General features: G+C 36.8%; 1 protein-coding gene across 1 annotated transcript in view; it reads left to right on the top strand.

Moving 5' to 3' along the window:
• The window catches only part of LOC108100697 (prolactin-releasing peptide receptor), a 33,062-nt gene extending 25,365 nt beyond the window's left edge, over positions 1-7,697 (top strand). Inside the window, exon 3 of the mRNA XM_017204719.2 lies at positions 5,312-7,697. The gene's annotated coding sequence lies outside the window, so the exon portion shown is untranslated. The remainder of the gene's footprint in view (positions 1-5,311) is intronic.
• Positions 7,698-12,030: the final 4,333 nt, after the last annotated feature.

The following is a 12,030-nucleotide window of genomic DNA, read 5'->3' as shown; positions in this document are numbered from 1 at the left end:
AATTTTTCCGCATCCTGACTGGCATGCCGTTTTGTTTTGATTCGCGTGTCCGACAACCATAACAGTCACCGATATACGTGCTCGGCATATAAATAAAACGTATATACATTGGACCTATAAACCAAAAAGCGATTGTCGTTTGACAATTTGCGACCAGATCAACTTATATATTATTTAAACGGCGAGAGTGAATTAAAATTAAATTTTCCGCGCGTGTATCTCTCCACCCAAAGAAAAAAAAAGGCCGCCGCAAGCAAATTACTTTTATAAACTCTCTGACAAACCGCAAACCAGCCAAAGTCCTTCACAATTCCCTCGGGAGACCGCAGTGCGGATTGTGTAAGGAGGAAAATATTCGAAAAATTTAATTTTGTCTAAAGTGCGTCAAGTAGACGAAACAAATGTGGAAAAGTTGCCCTCCCTCCAAATTGCTGGCTTCGCTTATTGCTCTCATAATATCGTCTAAGTTCAAGTTAATATTTTGAATAATGCCACATCGTTTGGCCGTCTAAGTGAGTCCCTCGTCGTCGGATATTTATGACTGCAAATACATCAGCGCCAACAGCAATCAGGATTCAGTTTGGAGCTGAAAGAAGCCCTACCACACTTTCCAGAGCCCTTCAAAATGATTCGCCATTTCTCTTGGCCCTAAGTCGCGCCTTTTGTCCAATATTGTTAGCAGTGTGGCGTGAAAAAAAGCTGAAAACAAGTTGCCAAATCAGGGTCACAAATGTCTGTTTGACAACTTTGCTAGCGCGAACACAAAAGGGTTTTTTTGTCAGATAAAAAGTGAATTTATTGGAGTATTATGATACAGTGCTGAGGAAAATCTAGAAGAAGGGAACTTTAAAATGAATTTTCTACATGAAAACTATTTGTGAAACATTTCTATAATAAATAAGAAAGTACTGCTATTGTAATCTTTTTTTATGAATTTTCACAACCTTCCAGAATTAAAACAAACAATACTATAGCATTAAACCCCACTCATTTTAAAGCACATTTCTCTGCATAAATGTTATCTTCTCGCACTTAGCACATCGTCTGTACCTAATACTCAGAAATAATTTATAAGCGGCATTACCCCGAAATAGAATTATATTAAGAGAGCGTTGCCCTATGGGGAATATTATAATAAGCTGATGGCTCAAGTGCTCACTTAACCCGGCGACTTGCCGCCTAGGCATAAGGTCACTGTCCACTCCCCTGATTTGAGTAAACAGAATTTCCAGGCAGATTTGCATGGACTTAACCACTATTGAACTCTGTCGACCCGGTCTTAAAAGGAAGGCAGCCAATATTTGCATACGAGCCATCCACACAGCGACTTGGTAAAAGGATTTTGGGTGCCTCTTCTCCTTTTTTTTTACTTTTTGCCAACCCACTCTTGTAAAGTAAATCTATTTTAATGTATGCAGCAATTAAAAATACATCAGTTTGCTTTCGGGCCTTTTTGCCTTGACAGGAGCAACTTCCTGGGTCCTGTCATTAAATGCGCCATTTCGGGCTCATTAAATTTCATTGCGTTAAATGCGGCCATGTCATGCATACATTGAGTAATTTTTTGTAATATTTAAGCCAACGTTCGCCGCTCGGCATAATTTAAACATCAAATAAAAGTAATGAAGTGGCGAAAGGCCTCGGCTTGCCAAGTTGATCACATTCCATTAAACGGTGATGTCAGTGCGACACCTTCATTTACATAAGGACCAGCACGTGTCCCTTTCGTCTGTCATTGAACTGTCATCCGATCCGATCCCGTTTCGAGTCCTTTCCTCCATTCCATCTCGTTCACTTCCTGTTTTGCCTAATTACGCCCTGCGCAAAATTCATTAAATGCCCCGACGACACCCCAATCAGCCAGCCGTCTGTCTCCATCTGGGGGGCTAAATTTAGTCCGCATCGCAATTCATTAAAAAGAACATCCTCCTCGAGTCGAGTTGCCGCACCGAGGTCCTCGGAATCTGTGCAGTTGTCTGGCTGTGGAGCCTGTGGCATCCTCTCCACCAAGTTGACATATGTACAGGAGCCGCAGAGTTTGTTTATGTCGCCATCTAATTGCGGCCAACTTAAAGTCCTCTCGAGTCATGAGCAATCCTAAAGGACAATTGCTTGTGGCTGCCACAGGATGATAACATGATGTGAGCAATTCAAGTAACAAAGTGCTTAGGTGTTTAAGAACATTAAATAAAATGCTCAAATACCAAATCGAATAACATATCGTATGTATAGAATTTTTGGTTGTTATCTTAAATTATTGATTTTTAATTGAAATTTAATGTTTCTTTAACTGATGGCAAATAGTTCTCATGGCAAAATCAAATTAAATTGTATCAATAACATTTATAATTCACTAAATTCCCAAATAATAGAATTAGGTTTTATTTCTACTTTAGCTTTTCAACCGGAAATATTCAGCTGTGAACAAATAATGTTTTTAAGCTACTTAAGCAAACATTACATATGTTTTTCTCTTACTATAAAAACGTTTTAAGTTGTTCTCGTATTTCTGTTTGTGCACTTGCAGTTCCATTTCTCTTATTGATTTCTTTATTGCTTTGTTTTGCTAAGCATTTTATTGCCATTCGTTATTTATTTTGCTGGGGGAACTTCTCAAAACTAGGCTAAATGAAACAGAGCACAACAAACACGCCTGAGAAAAACCCATCACAGGACCAACAAAAACAATAGCAGGGCAATAAAAGAAAACTTTTGTTTTCAGGGACACATTTCGGGCACATCTAGGAAGCGAAACAAGCGCACAAGTATAATCATTAAAATTAATTACACAAACATTAATGTGCCGCTGGCAATTAGGGTCCAAACCGACCGAGGTGAACCCCGGTTCGCCAGAGGTTCTACAATTTCCGACTACCTCCTGTCAAGGTCTTCGATTGCCAGACCGCAACCAAGAAATTTTTTTACTCAAGAAAAATCACTAACAAAAAATTGTAATTGTATACTTAAAAGAACAAGATTGAAATATAAACAAGATCCTATTTAACCTTATTGAGTTTCTCTTGGCATTTGCTTGATTTCATGGTTTTTAAATCATTTTCACAGTTTTAACAATTTTTGCTGGATTGAAAGATCAAACAGAAAAATGTTTAAAACAAAATTTGTTTAAACAAGCTTAATTAAATTTTTAAATAATTTTTTTTTCTGTGCGCCAACGCACACAATGATACCAGCAGAACGCCCACAAGACACACACAATCTCAGTCGCAATAATGAATACTTAATAAAGCGGCATTCAGGGTGGTGGACTCTCAGTCGACGGCAAACAAAGGCGGCCAACAGGCCAAAGACCACGGCTAAGGCTGCGGGCAAAGTTTACCTTTGTTTGGACCCACCTGTCCCATCCCGACCTTCCACTCGGACCTGTTCTGCTCCTTTTTCGCTGTTTTTGTTATTTTTCTCCTTGTTAGGCGGGAAATTTTATTTCAATTATCAACACCCAAGCGGGCGGCATTTAGCATTCAAGTTGATTTAATTTGTCAGCGGCAAACTGTCGTTAAAGGCACGGGTATCCAGATGGGTCAGCCAGCTTTTTGTTCGCTTTTTATCCAGGCAAACAATTACAGAAACAGCTGTACGCTTTATACAAAAGGAGAATATTTTAATCGATGTGAATCCCGCAAATCGAATTGATTAAATTCATAAAAACAAACGAGGTTTGTGGAAAGACAGCCGCGGATAACAATGATTGATGGCATTTATATGCAAATATTTTTTGTTAGTAACTAACAAACTAATAAAGCTGAAAAAATAAGCTATAAAGGCATTACTTTCCTTTATTACTCAATTGTTTCCAAAATGGATTTTAAAAAAAAACAATTTCATAGTCAAATAGTCAACAACATGTATTATTTTTTGAGGCCTTTCGCATAGTTGTAGTATTTTATTCGCAAAGTTAAAGGGAACTCCACGCCCACTTAAAAATTCTGATTATCAATTTTATTGCAACCATCACAAATTTTCTAAAATTGTTACCTCGTATCACAAAGTGCAAATTGATAGGCTCATTACAATAATAAATCGATACACACTGTGTGGGTATACAACCGCAATTTGTACATTGCTTTTGTTGAAATGATCATATTGTCATTTTAATTAAAATTTACCAATTTCAGCGGGCGATGTGATTCACCATATTCAGTAGCGGAAATCAAAAATTATTAAAAATGTATAACTCACAGTTAAAAATTAGACGCTTCAATCAAACATTTCTGTAGACGAAAGGTCATATAATTTTGTAGACAATTAAAGAAAAAGTATACTTAAATTTATAAAAAAATAGAGTAAAAATAAACTCAAACTTCAACATTTTATTGAGCCTCTCAGCATTAATTTACTTTATCACATATACAACTATTCTCTTCCCTGAAAAAAATTGAATTAATTCATTATTATTAAAGTGGTACCACTTGAAAGCCACAACACGTCACCACTGCGTATACGTAATTTAAATGCACATTATTGTGAAGAGAAAAACGAGAAAAATTAAGGGGCGTTAACTCTCTCGTGCAACAAGTGGTTAATACTAATTAGGACTTCCCGGGGTGGGGATTAAACAAGGACATGCCAATAACGATGACGACAACAACATCGAGATGTCGATGTCAACAAGGCCAGGCAAACAATAGCGGAAGCAGGATCCTGGCTCAAATATTTTCTGACGCCAGGACCAACTTGCAATCCGATGCTCCTTTAATTAGGCAGACGGCCGGAGCCCGATAATGATGATTACGGGCATCTGGTCATATTATTTTCTTCATAAAGAACATACCATTCACATACATTTACTTTTTTATCTTTAAAAATTTAAATGTATTTAAATTTGATATATAATATTAATATTATATTTCTAGCTCTGCTTATACACGATACTTTTATTTTTTATTATCTTTAAATAAATCTTATATATAAGTCCCTTTTATATAAACAAATCTCTGTATACTACGTGAGCCATTAAAATAAAATACTCACCCTGAACCTTGATTTCTCTATTAAGCTCATTGAAAGGCGATTTGCGATTTGCAAAAGCAAGATGCCTAACAAATTGGCATAAGCTGATTGCATGTGAAGAGGTATTACGACATTCTTACGAACCTGATAAACGTGGGCGACATGTAAACTCGCTAACTAAGAGGACTTATTTTTCTTAGCGAGAGGGTGGAATATTAATTTCCCATCAACCTGACAATTCAAAAAAAAAAATCAAATTATTTATATATGTGTATGTGTCAGTCAATCAATCTATCAGTCCCGAAAAACAATTTAAACTCTTTTCTCTTTTGCATTTTTACAGATTTTCGAAACGCATTTCTAAGCATCTTCGTGGACGGACTTTTATTGAATTGTGCCAGTGATTCGAGCCAAAATAATGCAAGGAAATGTCAGCTAGATTTCGGAAGTCATTTTGTAAACCACACTCAACATGGATGGGTGGAAAAATGCTGATAAATGGCAAATCAAGTGACAACGATGTGGAAAGCGATGGCGAGGGGAGATTTTCTAGCAATTGGCTGGAAAAGCTATACAAGTCGTAGATATCATATGTGTGTGTGTGTGTGTGTGTGTGTCTGTGTATATATTTTATGGGTGCGATTGGGTGTGGTAATGAAGTGTGTGTCTGTGTGTGTGGTTGTGTGTCGCCTGAAGGCACAACTGCCTCTTTATAAAGCTATTTTTTCCCGTATTTTCCGGCGCCATTCAAGTCGCGACAATTGCTGGCCCATTTCGCATATTTACAATGCCTCGAAGGGTGATTCCAGCCAACTCTCCGAAGAACAGTTTGCCTTTGTCGCTTTCAATTTGTACCTAACAACTGTCAGACATTTGTCGTTTTGGTTTTGGCTTTCGCCAGTCACACGGAATTAAATTTCGAGCGTCGGGCTTTTGGCCCAATTGTGTGGAAATATGTCAACGCAAGTCCTTCTCCCTCTAACTCGTTTTCTCTCCCGGCAGAACAGAGAAAAAATAATTTGTTCGACTTCAAAAAAGCAAACATTTTCACGGCTGATGGGAGCACTATAAGGCCATCTAAAAAGAGGGAAAAAACCAAAAAAAAAAAAATGGCACGAGTAAGCTAACATTGATGAGATTTGCACGGGCCAACAGAACCGGATCGGTGAATATATACGGATATCGAAGCTGACTGGCAGCTGCCAGGGCCAAAATATCGCCTGCAGGCATTCAACTGAAATTCAACAGGCATCAATTTTAAAGCCCCTTAATGCTGAAATTGTCACAGGATAAAATTGGCTTAGCTATTGTTTACATCTAGGCAATTACGAACTCCTACGCAAGGCAATAAATTCTGTGTTCATTTGTTTAGGTTTACGATTTTCCTCAAGGACCTCTCTCCTTTCATTCAAATTCCAGCAATATTAGTGCGGTTATAGGCGAGTGTGAACTGTGTGTGTGAATGTGCATAATAAAATAACTAACTTTAACTGCTGACGCATAAAACTATTTTATCACAAAATATTTAATGGCTAATAAAGTGTGTCAGGTGTAAGACAGCCAACAAAGGCGATTTCCTAGGTTTAAGCTGCTCGACAAGCTTGCAAAGTGTTTTCGAGCATAGACATAAATGAAAACAAAACTGTATATTAAGGCATTAACGCTTAAGATTGTCGGCTAAGCGCATCAAATGCTAGAACAAAAATATTATGCTAAATTGGAACAAGGAAATCTGCAGACCCAAAACCAAAAGTACGCCAAGTTGTGCTGACCATGAGCCCCGCTTTTGAAAGTTTAAAGTTTAAAGTTTAAAGCTTAAACTAGGATTTCAAAAACATGTCACATTTTTTGGTGTACTTTTGGTTTTCCTGCTTTGGTAAAAAGCTTCCACTGCGTATACGTAATTATAATTAATATAAAAATGCTTAAATACTTTAAGGTAGACAGCTTAGTTTGAACTAATTGCTGAGATGTTTGTGAATACTCATTGATCGATGGATAAACTAAAGGTATTTCAAAATGGCATTACGGTGTGTATGGTCTCATGAAAGTCTTAGGAAACTAGAATAGGAAACCCAATAAAATTTAAACATATTAATATGAGTATAGAAGAAATTTTATGAATCCCTAGCTACAATTAAATGTTGGCTGTTGTATCAATGTATTACGAACGAATAAGATAAGTTATGTGAACTTGGAAAGGCATTTTTATAAATAAAAGAATAGTTATTATATCCGTAGGGTAAAAAATTGTAAAACTATTTTAAGAAGATCATCCAAAAACTTAACTATTAAAGTGAAACTTAAATTAAGGTAAATTTTGGAAATAGAGTTAAGGCTAAGAAGGCGAAACATTAAAGAATATAAATAGCAAGTAAGTAAAAATAGATTAAGAAAATGTTGTTGATTCAACTTCCCACTAGTTAAGGGTTGTGTTTGTAGCCAATAAATGTTGATTTGGAAAATATTAAATACGAAAAGATTGCACAATTGGAAGTAAGACAAACTATCAAAAAAACAAACAGTTAAATGTGAAAATTGAAAGTAAATGAAATCTACAGTAAAATTGCATGTCAAATAAAAAGAAAATTCTTAAGTTATTGTAATATCACAAACGAAACACAGCTGAGTATTAAACTAAAAGTAAAAACTATACGAATGTAGCCGAAAAAGATGTTTTAAAATACGGATTACCGACACACGAATAAATAATGGATGTTGAAACAAAATGAGTGGCTGTTTAAATGTGCGATGGGCCGAAAAGGAACCCGAGGTATTTCCATAATAAACTAATTCTTAAGAAAAAGGGGATTGTCCATCTTCTCAGCGTGTGACAACGTTGCCATGCTTTGATCAAATAAACAAACAAATGACAAATAGGGGCAGATGTGCAGACAGGCGATTTGTCACCGGGTAATTTATGTACCCAGTCGATCGCCCTTTATTTAGATGGGGGAATTAACCCTCAACTGGGTCAACGGCACATGCATCCCACTCCGCAGGTCAGTGCATCAAGCCACTATAAGGGATTACAAGGTGTGCTGCTTCGGTTCAATTAAAACGCTGGCATGCGAAAAGTTCGACGAGAAAGTTCATAACCGGATCGAACATTACCGAACAAGACAATATGGGGAGAAACTTTTATTTTTCCCGCTACACGGGAAAGTTATGCCAGCGCAAGGTATTCGGAATAACTTTGCTAGCAGTTATTAAATAAGTATGAATTCCAGCGAAAACATTCAAGAATCTCGTAAGAGGATTACTAAGCGTCTAAGAGCAATTTAATTGGGTAAAACGTTATATCTGAATCGAGCTTCTTAAAAGAAAACAACTTTTCAGTCTGCAAATTGAAACTTTTATTACTAACTTTTCTTTATAAATTAAAAAGCAGAGCTCGTTCCTCGTTTAAAGCTTAATTTGCATTAATTTCCATGCTGGCGCATTTGTTGCGCAATTATCAACTGAATGACCCTTTGATTTTGATGATTACTGTTTGGCATTTGCACTTAAAGCCCTGGTTTACCGCAGCCACCATGGCAACATGATAATTTCGCAAATATTGCTGACTGGCGGCCAACCAGGCAATTGAAATCCTGATAAATCAAAGGTTGATGGCGTAGTCAATAAACGCGTTATTTGGGTCAAATTGTGGTGAAATGTGGAAGGAGAAAATTGGCTTAGGTAGCTAATCGAATTACTCACCATGGTGCTACTTAATGACTATGAATTATGCGAATTAAAATATATCCAAACATTTCAACGTGTTCAAAGTTGTTTTCTTAGCTCTGGCAATCTGATTTTCTTTCGGGAATACGAAGCCTGTCATACTCAAAAGAAGATTGTTACCTTTTCGTGGCTTCTTGTGCCAACTTACTGGGACCCATTTCAAATAGCTTTTAAGGCAGCCAACTAATAAACTGTCCGGAGCAGAGCACTTCATCAGGCCCGAGGCCCCTGTCAAGTTGCGCTTACCTGGCCTGAAATTTAATCGTTACGAATGTGCGGTCGTAAGTCATAGTCCTCGGACCCCCAAATCCAAGGACCTCGGGCAGAGGCATTGATTTAAGTGACATTATTTGGTTACCCATCCCAAGGAAGTTCTTGCTAGGACAGGAATTATAGAAATTTACAAGGTTCATAGTAACCAAGTAATTTTAAGCTGATTATATGGTAGGCAGTGGCGGATCCACGGGGGGGGAAATTAGGGAAATTTCCCCCCCTTGGAACCAGAGAACCTGGAAATTTTACTTGTTTGATATGGTTGACTTTTCAAATATAACCACTTTGTTTACCAAAAAATTGGGATGGATCATTTTTGTTTTATAATGTGTACTGTATTTCTCTCGCAATAATAAGTTTGAACCCCAAATCGAAGAATAAGTCAAATTTCCCCCCCCAAGAATCGTCTCTGGATCCGCCACTGATGGTAGGTATTTCATGGAAACACAAAGTGTTGTTTGTGTTTACAATAGAAGAAGATATTGTTATGATTGTTTCAAACAGAAATTTTAATATAAAATGATTACATTTAAATGTTAGCATGGACCCTGGAATTATTACAACTCATTAACAAAACTTTCTGCTCTAGAGATAAATTTAAAACAAAAGCAAGCATTTATAAATATTTCTTTAATCAAGAGTTTCCAATTTAATTAATTTAAAATGTAATCATAAGGTATACATATTTTTAATTCCATTACGAACTAAATTTTTAATAGTTATTGAAGCTTAAGTTTATACACCTCAAAACCTCTTCGAAGAATTAATTTTAACAAACTAAACCCTGCTATCTCCACCTGTGCCACAATTTCGACTACATAAATTGTCATTACGTATTTGCGTTGGAAAATAAAACAGGAGATATGCTGTTTGCTGTTCACTGGTTTCAGTGCACACGAGTCCTTTTTTGGTCCTTCTGTTCTGGTCGAGTCCTGGAAACTATTTGTGGCCCTGGCCACTGGCAAGCAAAAGTTATTTGTTGTGGGATTTCTTTTTCATTCTCTTTCACTGCAATAAAATTTTTGTGTGACATGAATTATATAGAACAAAACTGCGGAGTGAGGAGTAAATAACCAGAAGCAGAACGATAAAGCAAATGAGACGTCAGTCGAGAATGGTTTACAAATTGCACTTTTATGGCAAGCTGAGGATGATGGAAAAGCAAACTAGTTAGCCAACAGTAGAAGGACATTTCCTAAACGGGCTTAAATAGAGTTCTTAAAACAATCCAGAAGAGAAGATAACCGAAACAAAGTCCGACGGGAACGGAAAACTTTATAAAATGCGTAACCAGTAAGCAAATAAATTCAATTAAAATTGAGCGACATTCTGACACATGTAAACAGGCACTTCTATCCTCGTCTAGGGCGAGAGGGCCCAAACCACTTAGCCAACACATTCCGACCTCGAGAAACAACACGAACCACACGCAGGGCCCCGAAAGTTTCCTTTGTCAATGTGTCTGTGGGTTTTCAAAAACTTTCGGCGTGAAATGTGTCACTCAAAAGCAGCAGCCCAAAAACAACAGAACTTGTTCCAAGTCAAACAGTCGAGTTCAGCGGGTTCATCTTGGCCAAAATATAATCAATGGAAGCAAAGAAAAGTTATTCGTGAAAAGTTTTCAAATTAATTATGAATCGAAGAAAATGTAGGGGCTAATATTAAATAATTGAGAATAATCCATTCATAATGTTACATTTAGGTTTCATGAATTTCAGGGAATCAATAAATTAAATTTGCTGCTAGTTCTTCAGTGATATTAAAATTTAATGTGATTACATTGAACAACAAAATATTTTTGGTTTACCAATTTCCTTGAAAATTGTTTGTTTAATTTTAAACTTAAACTTATGAAGATGTTTAAACACCAGGTGTTTAAATTGTTTATTCTCACAGATGTATTATTATATTTTTATACATTTTCTACTCTGCTGCTTCCAATTTTCTTCAATGTTTACGTGTTCAATTTCAAACATAATTACAGCAATATTACAATTAGTATTATCATTCGGCAGTAATGCACACAATGTGCATAATTAGAAATGCCATTTGCATTGCGCCAAATAAAGGCAAACTGCTGCAGTTCTGGAAATAAGTAGCTTAAGTGGTTACCAACAAGTTCAGCAAAATTTCCGTGCGCAGCGAACTTTCAAGCCAATTGGCGACGCCTTGAGGAACCGTAACAGCCTTCTGGGTGGAAGGACCTAATGAAATTGTCTCCGGCACTCCGGCACATACAAATGGCAAATTAAGTTTCGAAAATGGTTTCCACTTACGGCCATGGCAGGTTGTTGTTGTTGTTGCCAGAGAAGACCTGTAACCAAACCGTCGAGCAGGGAAAAAAGCGGAGCCAAATGGCTGACAAGTGCACGCCAGTCAAGCCGTTTGACTGTTGAGATGCAGCCCAGTTTGCCCCGGAATCTGTTGTCGGGATTGTGTTTGGTTCTGGCACTCCCAAATGGCTTTCAAACTAGTTAAGCTGGCAAGCTGGCAACAGCAGTCCGCTTGCTAAACGTTGCAATAGGGCTCCTGGATTGCCAATGCAGTGTATGTTTCGCATGAAATTGCCACACAAAAACCTTCTTCCTCAATTGAATTAAATGCTACGGCTTCCCGTTTCCTCTATTTGTTTGCTGGTATTTCAAAAGCAAGGTAAACAGGAAATTGCCATGTTTTCTCTGTCAATTAACTAATAGTTAAAGTGAATCTTATGTAATTAAAGTAAAAAATTATGCTGTTTTCGACTGCAAATGCATTAGCAAATTAAATGGTGAGCAGCAGGAAAAAATATTGCCAAAGAGCAGGGACAACATAATTACTTCTACTTTAATGAAGTACATTTAAAAGGTTAGTTAGTGCTATAAATTTTAATCATACCCTATATTATTTAAAAGCTTTTAATAAACAAGATATTGTAAGGTACCAAAAATTGTAAGCTTATTAAATTGTATTTACTAACAACACCTTTAAACTGTTTCTTTAAAGTTTTAATTTGCTTGCCAGTTTAAAACACGCCCAGGGCATACAAAATCGAATACTATACCATACATTGTAAACTCCAGC

The sequence above is a fragment of the Drosophila ficusphila genome, unplaced genomic scaffold, assembly GCF_018152265.1.
Source record: "Drosophila ficusphila isolate 14025-0441.05 unplaced genomic scaffold, ASM1815226v1 contig_286, whole genome shotgun sequence".
NCBI lineage: Eukaryota > Metazoa > Arthropoda > Insecta > Diptera > Drosophilidae > Drosophila > Drosophila ficusphila.
Note: the sequence above shows the minus strand (reverse complement) of the source record. Positions and strands in the feature narration are given on the sequence as shown.